This window comes from Liolophura sinensis, chromosome 7 (genome assembly GCF_032854445.1).
Source record: "Liolophura sinensis isolate JHLJ2023 chromosome 7, CUHK_Ljap_v2, whole genome shotgun sequence".
In the NCBI taxonomy this organism is placed as follows: Eukaryota; Metazoa; Mollusca; class Polyplacophora; order Chitonida; family Chitonidae; genus Liolophura; species Liolophura sinensis.
In genome coordinates this window covers 40427444-40448935 of record NC_088301.1, presented here as the reverse complement: position 1 = coordinate 40448935, position 21492 = coordinate 40427444, and the positions used below count along the sequence as shown (strand labels likewise).

General features: G+C 37.1%; 1 protein-coding gene across 1 annotated transcript in view; it reads right to left on the bottom strand.

The window, feature by feature from the left end:
• Window positions 1-16834, bottom strand: part of LOC135471915 (plexin-A4-like) — a 186731-nt gene extending 169897 nt beyond the window's left edge. The window contains 2 exon segments of the mRNA XM_064751354.1: window positions 10343-10434; window positions 16806-16834. The gene's annotated coding sequence lies outside the window, so the exon portion shown is untranslated.
• Window positions 16835-21492: the final 4658 nt, after the last annotated feature.

The window sequence follows — 21492 nt, the reverse complement described above, 5'->3', positions numbered from 1 at the left end:
AAAATGGAATTGTTTTAAGAAACAAAACCATCAGTGCACATTCTCAAACCTCTTGTCTGTCATACATCTTTGTTTATTGTTCATTTATTTGAATGCGTCCTATGTCTTCAAAAGCTTGCAGAGAATGGTTATGCATGCTTTATGATGGTAAAAAAAATTACATATCAGAATTTTCATACGCATATCCATGCATATGTCTTAATTCAGATAAATAACATTTTTATACCTACAAGACTCAAGATGCATGTACTTCAATGTTAACGCAATGTTAATTTGTTTTATATATTTTTAAATGAGGAACAAAACTATTTACTTACACAAAGATCTATCTTATGTGCTTGAGTGCTCTACCAGATACTTGGTTTAGCAAAATCTTGTCGACACACTATACAAATCTGCTTGATTTATCTGAATTTGTACAGAATGTCCGTTGGCATCAGACATGGCGAGACAAAGGTGTTTCTTTTCATTAGGTGTAGAAGCAAATAATAGCAGCCACTGGGTATCTAGTGGCCAATGCGACTGATCAAGCCTGAAGGAGCAACACGGGACAATCATAGATGATACCACAATAAATGAGATCCGACGTTTGCCATATACATCAAGATGGTCCATTACTTCCATGGGCAAGACCGCTAGCCGTGGATTCTATGAGGAAACATCGGACAAAGAGAAGAGGTAAATTAACCAAGAAAGATCTTGTTTCAGCAGATAATATGTTAGAGTGCTGGAAGCAGACAAGCCATATTATTGGCTCTGTATGGTGTCCTCCATTCCAAGACCCATGGCTATCCTCAGGCTCTTTGTCCACCCCATTATTAGAATTGCCAACAAGCACTGGTCCATAACTCTAACAGTGTAGAAAAAGGGCCTACAGAATCCCCATTGTACAACAAGTATCCAACTATTCAATGTTGCTTTTATTGTTTTGTCCCTCACTTTTCATTCTAGGGGCAATGGCTTCCGATCATACAGTGTATAACATGGATTTGTCATGGTCACATCTATTAATGCAAAATCTGCTCTAGAACAGAATATACGTATACTTCACTGAAACATATATGTACTTATGAAGAAATTTTGCCACAAAGAAAAAGGGAATATAGGCCCTACGTAACTCACAAAGTGGAGTTAACAGAAGAAGGATTCACAGGCATTGCAAAACGCCAAATTTTACTAAAAAATTAGTAATATTTGATATATGAAGAATATGTTAATCCCCCAAAACTTTCCAGATGATGGCTATATATTTAAACCACATACTTTGAAGTCACAGGTGAAGTCACAATTTTACATTTTTAAATTTCTGCCCAAAAAATTGCCCCTTTGTACACCTTGTTAAGTGAAAAAATCTAATCAAAAGCACTGCTTTTAGTGAAATCTCTTGTAACTGGGTGACAAAATGCCAGAGAAATGGTGCACAAAATGAGCAGAGAGTTTGAAGTGCTGCACTCTGCTTCAACACTGAAAATATGTTCAAAGATTAAGCATTGAGAGTGCAAATGACTGGATCACCTCAAGTTCTACTAATGTTTTCAATCGTTTAATTGAATAAAAAAACTGACTGATTTATCTATTAACTGACTGCTATTTTAATGCCATATTGGAGAATTTTTTTATTGTTATTAGTGGAAGAAATCCGAGTGTCCAGGAGTCACTAACACACTTTTCCATGAACTTTCTGACTTGCATGTCATAATGGTGGAAGACAAACAGTCAGTCAATGAATGCAAACAGCCAAAAGAGAGAGAGGCTGACTGCTTAAATGCCACCAAGGCCCTTACAACACTGAGTGAAGGAATTAATCCTCAAATTCCTTATCCACAAGTTGGGATTGAACTCGTACTTTGGGATTTAGAAGTTATGAGTCTTCCTCACTTCCCCAGAATTGGAAGTAAAAGTGCGTACAATATTCTGACTTCGCCCTGTAAGCTAGAACTATCTTTCACTAAAATAATTGACAAACTTTATGGAACTACATTTGCCAATCTATGTATTCCTTGTGAAAAATGATTTGTATTCTATAATGGAATGGTTCTTTAAAGCTCCTACTATGTAATAACTCTCAAAATTCAAATCTACATCTTTTTAGGTGTCAATTTAGTTCTTCCTGGAAATAGAAAAAAGTTGTTTACGTTTTCTGATATAGTTGTACCTCGCATCAACGATAACCTTGTTAGCCGAAATAAACGGAGAAATTTGATTCCACGGTGTAAGGCATAACCACTCCTTTGAAGCAAACTTAAAAGTTGATGAGGTGAAACCCAACAATCATAGCTGTAAGCGAAACAAGGAGCTTCAAAGCCCGGGAAATTGGAGCGGATATAACCGTGTGCATTTTCACCCTGGGTCATTCTGGAGTGTTATAGTAACAGACACATACAGAGGCCGTCTTAATATAAAACCACCAGCCCTACCCTCCTTCAGGTGACTCTTTAACTGGATTTTCTTCCTGGATGTCTAGTTTTACTTTCCATAGAATGTTGCCAAAATGCATCAAAGCATTTCTTACCATAATTCACACCAAGGCAGCAAGTAAAATCTAATTTTCAAGAAAGAATCAATAACGTCAAGATCAGATAAAAACATGAAGTTTTTAAAGAAAAAGCAGTAAAGTAATATAAAAAGTAAAAGCCTTATACACAAAAAGTGCTTACAATCCAATCCCATGACGATGTGCCACTTAATACATCTGGCACATTCTTTAAAGTGGTTCAAATGAAACACACAAACATACCCCTAAAGCAGTCAAAGTTTGAGAATCTTTCATGTGTACATGTACCTGTGAACAATTTGTCAGTACAAAAAGTACACATAGATGTATATAGACAAGATAAAATGACCATATCAGTACAAGTCCTTAAAGTGAATATCACACAAGAGTAAAGTCTAAAGGCCAAGGCAAACGATACATGTGAGCGAAAAAGCACAAAAGGTTTACATATATTTTACCTCTGCTCAAACATAAACTCATTAATGCTGTAACTCTATAGAAGAAACATCATCCTCATGATAAATAACTTTACAAATGCACAATGACAAATAACGCTGGAGTCTTTGAGTTCCAACTCTTTGCTCGTTAATGGTAAAAAACAATCCTACTGGATCAATGTTATGCAACCTTTGTTGACATTAATTTACTGATCACCTGTCTCACCTTGTTCTAGAGGCACAAATGGCATCTCTCTCCTTTAGGAACTTCTCGAATTCACAATTACTTTTTATGAAATTTTTTTCTGACTCCCAGTATACAGTATATGCGATTAAAAAAAGTTGAAAAACATTTTTGAAAGGTTACATGATACAACAGGATATTTTTTACCTTTGGTGATGAAAGAGTTCAAACTCAAAAATCCCCTATTGTAATTCAGCTATGTAATCAACACAGGTAGTTTCACATGGACAAGCACATGTTATCAAATTGTTCTCAGGTACTAAAATACACGTATTAATTGGTTCTTATTAACCACTATTACCCACAATTTCATGTGGCTGACCACTACAAACATTTCTGGTCTTCTAAAATATGGTAATTTCTGTTGTTTTTATTTTCTCTACATATGCACATGTCCATATCCATGCTGCATAATATATCATATAAATACTTGCCCATTTATTTTGCCCTTCTTTGTGTACAAGTATACATCTTTCTTATCAGCTAAATAAATCACACCCTTTACCCCTATAAGGTGTACTAAAGGTATACTTGAGGTACATCTGAGGTGTACCATTTGGGTGTGGCATATCTGAACTGAGGTGTGTCTAATGCATACTTAAGGTGGATCTGAGGTATATTGAAGGTGTATCTGAGGTACTGCCCACTATGATAATTAGTACCTCAAATACGCTTATAGTACACCTCAAATATTAGGTAAAAATATATGATGACTACAACAGGTACAATGCTTATAGGCAAGATGGATGTGCACTGTTTTCACATTTATTTGGATAGGAAACAAGCTCAAAACACTTAAATATTGGCTGTATAAATTATAGATAAATTTTACTTAAGTTTGTAAGTGTATGCTGTTCTTTGTTTACAGTATCTGTAAATCTCAGCTGACTTATAACAACAACAGTGATATACATTTACATGAGGTTTTCTAGCTGCTTGATAAAAATTTAGTGCTGCTCCTTTTCGATGTCTTTTAGAAATATTCATGTGCCCATATATGTTACAAATTCTGTCCCAGAAATCATCAATCAGTGCACAATTTGGTTGTTTTCCTACAGCCTGGAATATATATGCATCTTGTTCAGGGCAGCCATCTTGGAATAATCATGGTCAAATACATCATTGCTCTGTGATTGGTCAACATTTGCATACTGAATGGCAAGTCATTATAGGGTGAGACAAAGGCTTATATTTATTTAGTAAACATCTTTCTTTTCTACAAAAATATCTGTAATTCTGTACTCACCATTTTGTCTGAAATAAAATGTACATCTGATCTCTTGTTTTAAAACTTTGTTCTAAGTGCTGTTTTTTTTTTTTTTTTTAAAGTTGTTGAGATGTATTTGCGATACATTATCTTGTGTTCCAAAACCCCTCAAAAACTCTCAAGGTTTCTAAGGTGTACCTGAGGTACATCATTTACCTGTGGTACATGTTCTAAGTGTTGATTTTTTTCAAACTTCCTGAGGCACATCTGAGGTGTACACCTCATCTATACCTCACACTGATGGGTACACCTCATGTCTGTAAGGGAGGTTCTGTAGTTTCAACAATTTCAAACCAGTTGTGAATTAGTCTGGCCAAAATTAATATTTATTTGGAATTACTGGCTGAAACAAGCCATCGACAGTAAGTATTAAACAAAAAATCAACTTATAGCAGCATGAGTGTACGTTGAGAAAGGTACAGTAACAGATCATTTCACGATACATACATGTGTAAAGGGAGACAACCCAGCTTCCTGTAAAAGTACAATGTAGGGAGGTTTGTGTCAGTTTAGGCTGAGAGAAGTCCGTTATTTGAGCTGGACATTGATTGGTGGCTATCATCGCCTCAAGGACATAGACAGCACCTGCTGAAGAAACAGACCAGCCTTAAAACAACAAACACACCAATCATATGGCAGCAATCAGTTGGTCAGGGGGCATGTTGGTTTTACCAGTGGATACAGCCAGACAGATGGTCAACTCCCTTGACCTTAGAAGTTCTGAATCAGTCCCCAGTCTGAATGACCCTGCAGCAAAGAACTTTAGGTTGAGCCAAAAATATGGTACAGTTTCGGAACACGCACATCTAAATGTAAAATAAATGTAGGATTGTGTCAAGTGGTAAACAGATATAAAAAACTGCGAGCATGTACAGATGTGATGTGGTTCGAAGTACCTTCACCAATTTCGGTTTCAACCTATTCACACCTGGAATGGCCAATTTTGATATGTATCAGTGCTTGCAAAAACGAGTTGTTTACTAAACTAGTTGTACATTAATGCACATACACCCATGTTTAGTATGTATTATGTATAATATATGTTATGGTACTGTAAAGGAAAAATTAAGAAATTAAAATTGTGATGCCTGCACATACATGCTATATTTTCCTTTCCTTATGATCGTTTTATTTGAAACAAGAAAGTAAACAAGCAAGAAAATATTATTCTAGCTCCCCAAGAATATGAAATCATACATGTATCTGTTATTCTTATCTTGTGTACTTAGCTCCTTCAACTTAGATATATACATTTATAATACTGTTCTTTCCAGGAATATTAAGTCATACATATACACTGTTAATGTTCTTATGTGGTTTTGTAAAAGAACAGCAAAGTTTTACAATTAATTTAGTAGCACTATCCTCTGCAGTAGTGATGTGGACATCATCAATAAAAAAATATTTTCACGGAGGGTAACCCAACAAACAATCCAAAACATCAATGTTCAAGTCTCATCATGGTGAATTTTGCAAACATAGTCCAAAAATTTAGCCTGAATCCAGTTATTTTACAGGAAGCTCCTGCTTCCATACTTTTGTTTTGCGTTGATTTCTAGGTGCTTTACACAGCCAGATTATTGATTTTGAAGTAAATTACCAGACTTCCATATACTACAGGGGTGAAGGCTTCAGAAAACCAATACACCAATGTATTTTGTCCCCAGATTTTGGCTGAAACACTATAACCTTATAGATTACGGAAAGGACAAATAAGCTTCTAATTAAATATAAGTGACTTTTAATCATCAGTTAATCAAGACAGCAAGATATAAGCAAGACATGGCAAATGCATTGACGGTCAAAGGTGTAAGCAGAAAAAAAAAAGTTATTTTTAAATAAATATATAATTGTTTCATGTTTGACTCCAGTTTTATCTCATAAAAATGTAATCCTGGTGACTAATTCAGTTCAGGATGTGGTGTGTAGGGGTGGGGATTGTGATTTTTTCCTGGGCAGAGAGACAAATCTGTGAAACATTATAATAAATTACAACCTAAAAAAGAAGCCAGCTGGCAAGTGAGCTCGCTGATGCCTGGGAGTTCCTAATACTGAAAAGTGTGTTCATCTAATTCTTGTCAAAGTACATGTTCTTTGGAATCATTCTAATAATACAAAGCATAAAGCTTGCTTAACAATGCAGAAAATGTGCCCATCACAGAGACATCACCTAGCATCTGTTATCTGCTTCCAGCAATTCACAGAAATATTTGCTGTGATTGATTATCCACCTCGTCATCTGCTCTCGAGCAAACAGAACTGAGTGTGGTCCGCTATCCATGAAAAATCAAGAGAGCTTGTTAATTAAGAGGCCACTATCTAGAGAGGCAGGCTGGATAACGGACAATGATCTGCTGGGAGTCAATGCCTGGCTACTTTCACCCCACCCCTAAAGTGAACCAGAGAATAGCCTTGCCCGGAAGTTTCACAATCTGTGACTGTCAAGCCGCACCAGTATCACGCCAGCATTATCACAGCCTGTCTCCCTCAGAGCAGACATTTGTCTTCCTTGGAATCAGAAAAAACAGGGGTCTGAATTAAAACAATTCCTGTCAGTTGACAAGTTTCTACATCCAATGTAGAATGCAGCTTCCGCTGTAAGGCGGCGTAGTTTGACTGAGAGAGATGTGAGTGGAATTTCAAACTGTCTTGATGTTATCCCTCCTAGACAATCCCCAACAGCGTTACCCTGTCTCCCATACCTTCCCTGGTGCCCTGTTCATGCTCATTTCAGGGGTCAGGGGAGGAATGGGAGAAGAGTGTGATTCTGACACCCTGCTGAGACACGGTCGCCTGGCAGCGAAAACCTAAGTAACACAGCACCATGTTTTCTTATTGACTACTTAAACAAAATATTTCATCCCGCTATATCCAAAAGCATCCAACATTCTTTCAGAGACACCAGATACATATATGTTTTGGGAAAGACAAGCATAACAGATTCCTCATCAAAAGTTTTATTAACATTTTTTCTAGAGAGTGTGGTTGTTTATAGTCACAACTTTAAATGTAGAAGTAAATCACAACAGGATTTATTGTTTCTCTTGACAATAGGTGCCAATTCCAAAAACGCCCAATCATTGTATTACATGTGCCATGTCAGAGTTTACTTAATCACATATGTTTTTCTAAAATATCCTAAATGTTACTTCTCCATTTCTTTATTTATACTGAACCTAAACTTGCTTTCTGACTTGTGTCCCTCATTACTCTATGGACTCTTGAAAGTTCTTGGTTCCAAGCAGACAGTCAATAACTTTTCTCAACAGGTTATTGGTTAAAAGCCTGCCCTGTTCTAACTGACCACTCAATTTGTCAACCGTTTCTAGGAAAGTGATAATTGCCCTTCGGGCCACGCTGACACAGGAAACCAGGCAAGGTCACAGAGACGGGGGTGAGCCATATCATCCTCACACTTCACTGGCAATGTCCGACACTTCAGCACAGAAAAATTAATGCTCAAGAGACATTAGTTAAAGTGGCAGATAGAAGCAGTAAAACAGCAGGCTTTTTGGAAATGCTCATACTCAGACTTCATTTCCTTCAACCAGAGCACTTCAAAGGTTTGGTGCTGTCTATCCAAGACAATGGCTAAGTGATCTTCAAACTGGGTGGCCAGGTTCCAGCAGGGCTTTCTGCGAGACCAGCAACATCAACACACCCTAATGGAATATGTATCTCAGAATCAACACACTCCGACTAATATGTAGAATAGGGGAATGGTGAAGCATGTAAAAAAAGTTGTTGTCTGATCACTGTTCAAATTGTCTGGAGCTCCCTCCCCTCTCCTCCCCCCCCCCCCAAAGGTTTCCACAAAGTCTCTTTGTACATCATTTACACAACCATATGTGCAGCATGTAACTAAGTAATCAAATTGTTAAAAATTTCACAATTTGTACTAGTCAGTCAAGTTGACAATCACCTGAGACTAAGGAAACTTTCTACATGAGTTCAGTAAATTGCTTAAGTCGCTAGTTTTGGCACATTTCTTAAAAAATAAACTTATCTCAGATGCTACACAAAACTTCATTAGATCAGTTAAGTAAATCAGTTTTGCTGAATTGTAATCAGGAAGTTTATAAATTGAGGACAAGAAAGATGTATAACTTAAGACTGGCCACCAGACAAATCATGGAAGATACTGATGTATTTTGCTTAACTGAGATACATGTACAAGAAAACACATATATTCCACACACAGGAAAAACTACATGTTAACTAAACTCCTGATATCCTTGAGAGGATTAACATCTTCATAAATATTAAAGCAATACATCAATGTTCAAGTTTACTGAATCAATGCTATAGCCCGACTATCCGACTGAATCGTACACCTCTCTGATATCCATTTCCTAACCATGTGTTGTCTCCTTTAGCCATCTTGTCATTTAAAGAATTCTTTAAATTGGTAATTCATGTTTATGACATCTCTTGCATAACTAGAAAACAATTCATTAGATCAGTGAAGTTATCCTGGCACAATTATGTGCGTCTCCAGGTCGTCTAAGTGAATCAAGAAATTTTGGCACTCCTAACACACTCTATAACATCCAGGGTAATAAAACAAGTCAGTCTAGGGAACGGAAGGATCAGAATCGTCTAGGCAGGGAGAAAAAAACAGCCATCAGAACACTATGCTGGTAACCCCAAGAGCTGTACGCTGTGGCCAGCAAAAACCCAACCTGTCAATAACATGGAAAGTCCATTTAAATAATGCAGTTACCACACCAACAACCTCTTCAAAGGACAATGAGATGTTTGAAAAACTTCACTGATTACACTGTATTCACCCTCGTACTCCATAAAACGAAGTCTTGTTACTCCCAGTTAAATCAATAGAAATCTCATTTAACAAGAAAGTTTTTTAAAAGGAAAAAGGGAAATGATCAAATGAAATTTTAACAATGAGACTGGTGAGTTATTTCCCAGAGGAAAGCACCATTTGACTTTTTCGACACAGCACCATGTAGTTTGTCAGATCACATTCAAAGTTAGTTGCTACGGACAAGACAATTTAAAACTAAAACAGAATAAATAAAAAAAAAGAACATGACCTCCTAAACCTATATAACATGATCAAGCCAAATTGCTTCTTTATTCAAATATAGTCTCACCATTGAATAAATGTGCTTTACCTGTCAAGATCACTGCACCTTATTCCACCATAAATGTAAGTTATAATATGTTTAAACAATGCCAAAGTCATATTGGTGACCCTCACTGTTAAATCTTCCTATCCTATTCAGTATTAAAGGATACATGTACATGAAAATTTTTTTTCTTTTATTGCTAAATATGCAATATTGAATGTGTCCTAACATATAAAGGTACAATAAATCTTCCTAGCTTTGTTCTTGGCATGTAAAAAATGGCTAGTGTTAAGTCTGGAAATTAAGTAGCATGCAATTATGACGTCAGTGGTGATAGCTTTCAAAACAATTCCCCCATGAAGGGGAAGGGACCTCACTGGGTTCTAAGCTGGTCCCACTAAGGTATTGATTTCATTGTTGATGACATTTATGACAATTTCTGACCACTAACGGAAGATACGCATAAAATAAAAGGGTAATCAAGAGACATAAAATGTGCTTCGAAAATGAAATTTATTTTTTAAGAATATTTTTTGGCAAAACTTTTTTGTTTAAACGATAATGTTTGTTTTCGAGTTCCTTTTCGTGTATCCTAATGTCTATGAGATAAATAGATGAAGGTCAATAAAAAATCATGAAAGTCTATTGTACAAGTTTGCACTGGCCTGAAAGCAAATTGTAATTATAACAAAGGTTTCAGAAAACTTTAAGCTGAACCGAAGATTTCATTTTTGCATGATGATCCTATGAATACTGAAACATATGTAAGTATTCTGTTGTTACAAGCAAAATGAAATTTGATATCCCTACCATTCCTTGTTCATCAGATCCATGCTTACATGCAGGTGTCATTCTTTCAGCTGTTGACTGTTTGCATGTTGTTTGAGAGCTGTTAGATTTACCTGAAATAAAAAAAAGGAAACTCAACATTTCTGTATCATTATCTTTTTAGGCTCGTGCCATACTACTAAGCCTAAAAGCGCTTGGAAAAGTATGTTTCAATGCAATCCAAAATTTTTTTCAGTTTCATACGGTAAACAGAAGAATGACACCAGTCAAATATAGAAAAATGCATTTGGTAACATGTAAAAAAAAATCATATGACCCAAATAGAGATTTGCCTTCATAAAACTACACTAAAGTCATTACCTTCTTGTGGGTATAATCTATAGTACAGATACACCCATGTACATTTATTTCATTGTATCCTAACACTTCACAGTTCTGATGTTTGTGAGCTTAGCCAGCAATGAAAATGGCTTGCAGTCTCTAGTCAGATTATAGTTTGGCATATGTGATGACCCATTTGACCCATTTTCTGTAAACTGAAATTAACAGGTTTGGGAGCAAAGTGCAGCATCAATTTGCATGAGCTATGAGTTAAAACACTGGCTTTGAACAAGGTTAATTGCATTTATGTCACTTACAGTGCATACCTATGTGGTATATCTCTTCAATGGAATGATTCTTCAAGATTAAATGATTTAAAAAAATTTAAATGTTTCGACACTGAAGGTTTTACATTTTAATGAGTATTCAATTTTTCTTCTTCTTCCACCAATAACTGCCTGTGTAGCGTACAATCAAAGGTTCACTTTCACAATGACTTGTAATTCATGAACGATAATAATAAACATATGTTTATCCAAACTGTTAATCAGCACACCATTTTGAAACTTTTACTGCTTCTCTATACATCTGAAATGAACCAAGTTCTATTCTACTAAGTTAACACCTCATACCTGAAGAGTAGATGCTACCCTTCCATGCTAAAAAAAATGTGTCCGTTCTGAGCAAAAATATATCAAACTTGACTAAAATTAGCTTTTCAACCTTATGAAAAAACCTTTGGGATAAAAAAGGGAGCCTGTTGTACAACATCTAGATTAAAACCTACATGTATCAACACAGCCATAACTGTTTTAACTGTGTTCATACATTAGGGAATTGAGGTACATGCACTTTCAGAATGCTTGTCTAATGCTTCCAGCATTCTAAAAGGCGTTCCAAGTTGATAATTGCAAGATCCATTTCCAAAGCAACGTTTAACACTAACTCCCAAAGACAAAGGTATGTAAGAAATTATACAAATAAGAAATAAAGCCGGTAACACACAAGAGAGAAGCGGTCATCAGTTTTCAATGATGCTGGGCAGACAATGAATATTCCAGGCATGAATTCCATATCAAAGTTCAAATTCGTAGTCCGTGAATGAGTTCCATGTCAAATAACAATTAAACAAGTATCTCAGTCACGCTTTAATTGCAACTGTTCATAAAGGCAACATGCTGATGTAATGAGCATGGCTACCTTTACGACCCCTAGCCCCAGGTCAAGCGGTATTAGATACAGTTTGAATGCCTCAACCCTTTCACATATGAAAAAGCAACTTTCAGCACAATTTATGCACATTTTCTAGGTAGTGATCACAATGTTCTACTAGACTTGTGTCATCAGTAACGGATAGTTATCACAGTGTTCTACTAGACTCATGTCATCAACAAGGGATAGTGATCACAATGTTCTACTAGACTCACGTCATCCACATGGTAGGGATCACAATGTTCTACTAGACTTATGTCATCAACAAGGGATAGTGATCAAAATGTTCTACTAGACTCATGTCGTCAACAAGAGATAGTGATCATAATGTTCTACTACACTGATGTCATCAAAAGGGATAGTGATCACAATGTTCTACTAGACTCATGTCATCAACAAGGTAGGGATCACAATGTTCTACTAGACTCGTGTCAACAAGGGATAGTGATCACAATGTTCTACTAGACTCATGTCATCAACAAGAGATAGTGATCATAATGTTCTACTAGACTCATGTCATCAAAAGGGGATAGTGATCACAATGTTCTACCAGACTCATGTCATCAACAAGGTAGGGATCACAATGTTCTACTTAACTCATGTCAACAAGGGATAGCGATCACAATGTTCTACTAGACTCATGTCATCAACAAGAGATAGTGATCATAATGTTCTACTAGACTCATGTCATCAACAAGGGATAGTGAGCATAATGTTCTGCTAGACTCATGTCATCAACAAGGGAGTGTGGGCATAATGTTCTACTAGATTCATGTCATCAACAAGAGATAGTGATCATAATGTTCTACTACACTGATGTCATCAACAAGGGATAGTGATCACAATGTTCTACTACACTCGTGTCATCAACAAGGTAGGGATCACAATGTTCTACTAGACTTATGTCATCAACAAGGGACAGTGATCAAAATGTTCTACTAGACTCATGTCGTCAACAAGAGATAGTGATCATAATGTTCTACTAGACTCATGTCATCAACAAGGGGAAGTGAGCATAATGTTCTGCTAGACTCATGTCATCAACAAGGGATTGTGGGCATAATGTTCTACTAGACTCATGTCATCAACAAGGGAGAGTGATCACAATCTTCTACTACACTCATGTCATCAACAAGGGATAGTGAGCAAAATGTTCTGCTAGACTCATGTCATCAACAAGGAAGTGTGGGCATAATGTTGTACTAAACTCATGTCATCAACAAGGGATAGTGATCACAGTGTTCTACTAGACTCATGTCATCAACAAGGGATAGTGATCACAATGTTCTACTACACTCGTGTCATCAACAAGGTAGGGATCACAATGTTCTACTAGACTTATGTCATCAACAAGGGATAGTGATCAAAATGTTCTACTAGACTCATGTCGTCAACAAGAGATAGTGATCATAATGTTCTACTAGACTCATGTCATCAACAAGGGGAAGTGAGCATAATGTTCTGCTAGACTCATGTCATCAACAAGGTAGGGATCACAATGTTCTACTAAACTCATGTCATCAACAAGGGATAGTGATCACAATGTTCTACTAGACTCATGTTGTCAACAGGGGATAGTGAGCATAATGTTCTGCTAGACTCATGTCATCAACAAGGGAGAGTGATCACAATGTTCTACTACACTCATGTCATCAACAAGAGATAGTGATCATAATGTTCTACTACACTGATGTCATCAAAAGGGGATAGTGATCACAATGTTCTACTAGACTCATGTCATCAACAAGGTAGGGATCACAATGTTCTACTAAACCCATATCGTCAACAAGAGATAGTGATCACAATGTTCTACTAGACTGATGTCATCAACAAGGGATAATGATAACAATGTTCTACTAGACTGATGTCATCAACAAGGGAGAGTGATCACAATGTTCTACTAGACTCGTGTCATCAGTAAGGGATAGTTATCACAATGTTCTATTAGGCTTGTGTCATCAGTAAGGGATAGTTATCACAGTGTTCTACTAAACTCATGTCATCAACAAGGGATAGTGATCACAATGTTCTACTAGACTCATGTCATCAACAAGGCATAATGTTTTACTAGACTCATGTCATCAACAAGGGATAGTGATCACAATGTTCTACTAGACTCATATCGTCAACAAGGGATAGTGATCATAATGTTCTACTAGACTCATGTCGTCAACAAGGGATAGTGATCACAATGTTCTACTAGACTCATGCCGTCCACAAGGGATAGTGATCATAATGTTCTACTAGACTATCATGAATAAAGGACAGTGATCACACTGAACAAGGGATAGTAAAAGAAAAACCAGTTTCATGTTCAAAAGTATATACTTTTTATTCTGAACATTCAGTTAATGTTACCCACTAAATGCAAACCAGTGAAGTGGACAGCCATCCTCGCAACTACAGAATTGCTAACAACTGCTGAAGAAAAGTGACAGTCAGCGTATCCCAAGTCATTCCAATTTCAATTTGAGATCTAACACAGATTCATGCAGGTAATTTCTCAAAATTTTTTTTTTCCTATCATTTTCAATATACATCAATTCAGTAAATCAAACTTCAGTCCAAATATTAGATGGTTTGGTGTCACCTATTAAATTTTTTGTTTAACTTAGATAAATGAAGAATGATTATTTAAGAATTAGGGTATGAGGGAGTATTCCTTCCTATTAGTATCATGCATGCTTTTCTGACTGTGTTGTTATCATAACATTAGGCTGAGTCAAAGCCCTCAGAACACACTTCAGAAAGAATGTTGCCCTCATTTGTGTGACATGAATTCTACCCCAAGATAACAAATGATGAACCCAAATTCTTCAACATTTGGCTAATGCATTATGTAACTGAGGCAAAGCAAGCGAACTCATTAGTTGACAAAACTGCATAATCCCCATGCTTCCAGAGTTGAGGAGAAAAATCCCACATGATTAATGCTCTGCTGTCATATTCCCTTTGTGCTGACGAATAATTCAGAGCAGGAAATTAAGAGTATAGGGCTTAAACAATGTGATGTAATCTTAGAGTTGCGTGTTTGCAGCTGCAGCTGCGGAAATCGGCTTATTATGCTACCTTGTCCTCTGTCGCAAATCCCTCCAGACCTCACCACCTTGGCTGACTTCTGATGTAAGACCTTCCACAGGCCATTTTCCTGCATAATATATTTCACCCAGAGTAACTGGCCTAAAACGTTGAGGCATGTTCACCAGGGCTCTTCACTAATTGTTCAATGCACAACTCGCTTGAGGGAGTCATATCATTTGATTACTGAAATCAGTCAGATGAGATTTTTTCAGACCACAAATCAATACGTTACCCCAGATTATTCCAAAAAAGAGGAAACTATTGTCATGCTGTTAGAAATTATACTTGTGCTTAGTTGTAAAAAAAAGCACACCAATTCTCTGGCACTGAAAAAGTGGCGTGAAATTCATGTATGGTGGTATCAAGATATAGGTGAGGTTTACAGTTTATCAGTTGCATCACTTTGACAAAATTCATGTTGAGAACTGAAGCGGGATTTCCCATCACATAAGCTCTATCCAGAACAGTGTCATTTTGTTGTAAAACTTCCCCGTAAAACTTTGACGAAATGCAAATATTTATTTATTTATTTGATTGGTGTTTTATGCTGTACTCAAGAATATTTCACTTGTACGACAGCGGCGAGCATTACGGCGGCAGGAAACCGGTGAGAGTCTGGGGGGAAACCCACGTCTGCAGGTTGCTGCCAGACCTTCCCATGTACACGTGGAGAGGAAGCCATCATGAGCTGGGCTTGAACTCACAAAGTATTGTAAATATACTCTAAAAATTAGCTAAGTACAAGTAAGTGTGTCTTTAGCCAAAATAAAGACTGAAAAATGCATGCAATGAAATGACATTAGCATCTATTCTAATCTTTTCTACTATATCACTTATCCAATCGAAACAACAACTTTTACATTGATGTTATGGTCAGTACATGTAACATGACTCTTAAGCTCATGCATAATAAACATAAAATTCTGAAACCCTTCATAGGCCTCTGTTTCAGTTATACAAGAATAACCAGTTCAATAATACATTTCAGATTTGCTTGAATGGGAAAACCATTCTAGTTATGTACAGATACCACCTCAGACAGTTTTGAAGTGTTACGTTATGTACACTAATTATCTACCATATGATGCATCCCAGAATGTGGCAATCTAAACACTGAAATATTTGATGTTTGAAATAAGTACATGTGCATTTGATTTTGGACCAGGGAAGAGATGCATGTTAGTTATATTTTTTAACATTTTTTTAAGAAGAAATAATTTTGACTATGTCTATTTCAACACTGAAATAAAAACAAGAAAAAAGTTTAATAGCCTACTGGTAATTTAAAATCACTGTCAATAACTTAAATGTATTCTATTGTTTAACATATTGTTTTTGGATTTCCAACATAAATTACTCAATATAATTATGTTTATTTAAATAAATAAATTGAGACAAACGTTCTTATCAGCCATGCATGATAATTTATCTTGCACGTTTGCAATAATTTGAACACTTTTTGGTAAAAGACTCAAAAACAAACATGCCCCTTTGCACTGAAGCGCTCGCAGTGCTCCAATAAAGTTATGCTCTGAGTGTTCCGACATGTATTTTTAGTAAAACCAACATATTGTTTGGTCGTTGGTCTACCTTGTTAGACAGAAACCCAAAGAGAAACATCAAAACTCCGGCATGATGTTTCCCTTCACATTTTGACACTGAAACATCTATAGGGCACACCAGGAAGTTTAACTTAGATATTTATTGGAATTTGGCCAACGACCAAGCAATACGTGGGTTTTACTAAGAATACAGGTAGGAACACTAAGAGCATAACCTTCCGCCAAGTTAGCAACTGTTTGACTAGTTCTGTGAAATTAAACGTTGAGGTGGATTTTCAATATAAATATAAAATCATCAGAAGTGTTACTATTAAAGTTCCAATACGACGACATCTTCTTAATCTTTAGTACTTTCCCCTTGCTCAGCGCACCAGCTGTAGGCGAGAGCGCCGCGTAGGGGAGAAAGAGCAAAAACGAGCCAAGGGCAACAACTGCAACAAACATTTGCGACTGCTATGTTGATTTTTTCAGTCCCGCAGTACAAAATGTTACATGCAGTTTATGCAAGCAAGGTTTTTCTCTTTATTATTTGGGGTTCACGCTAGTACCCTAGAGGAACACCACTTGAAATCGTTCCGATTATAAGGGGTTCACGCTACTGTCTTAGCGGGACACCTCTTGAAATCGTTCCGACTATTATTATTAATATTATTGGGCATCCAAACTTTGCCTGGAAGACTATTGTTCTCGCTCAGATTGTTTTTGTTCTTCTCTGAAAACTGCATGTCACAGCTGTTAATTTTATATACATGTTCATCACCAAATCGCTTGGGCTACCGTACCTACTGGAGTAAAAATTTTATCCACCAGAGACCCACTTTTTCGGCCATATTGGAGCAGCATAGATAAAAAAAAAAACTTCTCCAGAACCGCTGGCCCGATTGCATTGAAAACTGATATGCATGTACCAGACTACTGGGGGTATCGGGATTGAAAATTTTATACAAATCGGTCAAGAAATGTGGAAGCTCGCTACTGCTCGTTCTAGTCACGTGATGACCTGTCATTAAAAAAACAAGACAGCACTTATATGTAGTTTGACCTGCTGAATAGGACTGTGTTTTAGTTTTTTCCTACTATGTATATTTTTTCTTTAAATTGCATTTGAAGATTAGTTTCGTGTCATTTCGTGACCTGACATCGTAATAGCAATGAAGCTGAAAATTGGTCAGTAGATAAATCAACTATAGATCTTTATTTTTAGCTTATTTAGGACAGCGTGGCAAGTTTCCCTTGCAAGGTTCAGGTGGATGATGTACCTATATTGTAAAAAAAAAAATGAAAATAGCAAAAAAGTAGGTTAAGTCTAAAAACTGCTTAAAATGCTTAAATAAACTCATTGTCTAGTACTCCTTGATGTCCGGTTTACAAATCTGTAAGAATTATTTTTGTATTTGGTATAGATATCAGGTTATGACCCCAAAACATCAAAAATATGAAGTATGATGCAACCCCCCCACCCCCCCCCCCCCCCACCATACATAGATACCAAAATTGACAAACCTCCCATTCAAACAACACGGAAGCTTCGTGCTACACTGCAATAAACCCTTTCACTGAAGAGTGCTAGCTACAAGGCGTGTGTTCTAATTCTGTCTGACGACAGGAGCAGTAGATCAAAGGAACAACCTCTCTATACATGTGTTCCAGCACTGCTAGTTGAGAGCAATGTTTTGGGGTGGGTGGGTTTTTTTTTTTTTTTTTTCACCGTCCCTTCACTATAGCCTCAATGAACATCGCCCCTAGCAGTCACTGGTTCAAATCCACCGGTACATGAAATTCACTTGCTTTGACAGTTTATTGTCTTATATGGATTGCGTCCATGTTTTTGCTAGTATTAGACAAATCTGGGGTCTTTTCAGAAGAGCATAGAACTGATAGATTTGAACGGTCTGTGAAGGAGAAAGTTGAAAGATTCAGAAAGTGGACGCTAAAAGGTGTGTGTACAGACCGCTTGGGAGCCGCATAACTGCATGCTGTGCTAATTATTATTATTCTTGGTCAAGTCGTGAAATATCTCCAAAATTGGTAAAGGTAGAAAAAACAAACTTTGATTCTTAACAAGAAACATATGAAGCAACTTTTGATGTTTTCTGCTGTTTTACCAGTCACGTGATTGAGCGGCCATTTTGAATTTTATTGATAAGCTAAAAAAATCTTCTGCCCGTTGACGTCACGATTACAAATCTGCAAGAATTATTTGTGTACTTGGGGCTGTTTTCATGTTTTGACGAAAAAACCAACAAAAATTTGACAAAACTGTCCTATGCAAATAACACGTTAGCTTCGTGCTAGACCGCAAGAAACCATTGACGGCAGTTTACCGTGGGAAGGGTCATCAGCTCTGCAACAATGTATTTTTTCTGTCTTCAGCTCTCGGACACCAACCGAGAAGATCTTTGACCTTATTTTCAAACTGGTTTCAGGAATTGTAGAAAGAAGACTAAACATGAATCCCACTGAGATCTTGTACGGTTGTTTCAAAAATGCTTAATTTGTATTTACTCTGTGTTACATAATTCATATGCAACTGCCATATTGGCAAAACGCCCATATTTTTTTAGCTAAATACAGACATTTTCTTCAAAATATGGACATTTATAATAAGAAAGTCTGGCTCAGTCGGTTAGCGCGCTAGCGCAGCGTAGTGACCTGGAAGCCTCTCACCAATGCGGTCGCTGTGAGTTCAAGACCAGCCTATGCTGGCTTCCTCTCCCGCCGTACGTGGGAAGGTCTTCCAGCAACCTGCGGATGGTCGTGGGTTTCCCCCATGTTCTGCCCGGTTTCCACCCACCATAATGCTGACCGCCGTCGTATAAGCGAAATATTCTTGAGTACGGCGTAAAACAACAATCAAAAAAAAAAATAAAAATAAGAAAGTCTTCCATCACCGAAAGAAAAGTTAGGTCAACGCACTCAAAAATCTCAATTATGCAATTGAGCTAATTCAGCTCAGAAAACTAAGTCACATGACGAGATCAGCTGAGCCATGAAACACTCCCATGAGTTTTCCGACTAACCTAGTGAGTCAACAATATAACCAGATGAGTTTCATGATCCAGCTGATCTGGTCATGTGATTCAGTTTTCTGAATTGAATTTGCTCAACTGAATTTTTGAGTCAGTTGGAACTTTAGGATGGGGGCCTCAGTGGCCGAGATGTTTAGCGTGCCAGCGCGGCGCAATCACCTAGGAGCCTTTAAATTAATAAAGAAATAAATATTTAGATACATAGGGTGTCCGTTGTAATGAGTCTGTCGCAGTTGTTCCTAGGCGTTAAGCCACAATCATTTAATCTATTGCTTCGTGTGTATTGCTATCTGGAACTAATGTAACAATGTAATATAATAATGTTATGTTGGTTCCAGAGGTTATGTAACATCGTGTTCAAGAACGAACGGAATAAATGCCCAGTGGCAATTGATATTTGATAGAGCGGAAAAAAATGTTCTGCTTTAAGATTTATTAGACCTAGATTTCCACTCTGAAGGCAAATATATGTACAAGATAAAGCAAAGCTATCGACTACATTTACATAATTTTATTTATGCATCATCCATCACACATACTGCTTAGCGGTCTATACGCCCTCCAGCATGTTGCAGGAAAATCTGAGGACTATTCTATTTATTTGATTGGTGTTTTACGTCGTACTCAAGAATATTTCACTTATACGAAGTCGGTCAGCATTACGGTTTGAGGAAATCGGGCAGAGCTCGATAAAAACCTACGACCATCCGCAGGTTGGTGGCAGACCTTTCTACGTGCGGCCGGAGAGGAAGCCAACCCGTTTAGACATCATGACAAAGCCTATAGCTGTATACATTAATATTTTATGCCTTTGCGTATATTGTCTAGGCATTTATTGTGTGTGGTTTAAGGTGTCATTTAAGCTACTATATGTGTAGGGTTATATATGCTCAAGCGATGTAGATAATTATATGTTGGATCTGCACTATACGTATGGGAATGTGACGCCCACCATGTGGAGGCCAACTGAACTCACTGAGCATTGAACTGCAATGCTTTTACCAACGTCACCTAGCACACTGGTCAATTATAAAGCATCGCTATATGCACATGGTCTATTCAAGGGCTTGATGCAGGTCGCGCAACAAAAAAGCAATAGCGAATGGCATTTTCTATTTTTTCTTCCTTTTAGAAATGACTCATCTGATGGCTTTTCTAAAACCTTTCAGTGAAAATATGCTCGCTGTCCCATCGTCGTTAGAGTAAAACAGGACAAGAGCCGAATTAAATTTAACCGCATGTTATAGACGACCGATATGCACATGCATGCGTAGAATAAATCTCCAATCCGTGCCTGGAAACTTAAATATCCTGATTCACTACCTTCATAATGGACGCACTGCAAACGTGTCATACGGCCAAATACACTGCTTACAGCCATTGATAATGTTTGCTTATACATAACACTATAGGTAATTATTATATGTAGTAGAAAAAATCCAATCTTCGCTTTATTTTCAGAAAAAATTCTGTTTTCAAAATTTTACAACATTAGTCTATGCATTCCACATTTGAAAGAATATTTAACTTACTCTTTGCTTCTAAATTACGGCCGTGGATTCATTTGCAGTCGTATTTATACCTGTACGTTGTAAGTTCCATTATTTAAAAGGGCTGCATGCAGAGGGCATTTGAACTCTGTATATTATGTTTAAATCTCCGGAAAACGGCAACAAAGCATTCGCTCAGAACTATCATATAAACGGCGACATGAGGGACTCGCCTGAATGCATGGTTAATATTTTGTCCAATATGAAATAGCGGAAACTGCTTTTGACTTGATATCTTGAGACCTGCATATTAGCATTTAGCCGTGCATATCATAACTCATGTGGGAGACAGAAGAAAAGATATCAAGAGGTTGCGAGGTTTTGCAATCTTCGGGAGCCCCAGTCTAATAAAATGACACAAAATGAGCTCAAAGGAGAGTAAAATGTAATAAAAATGACACAGTGGCTCGGTTATT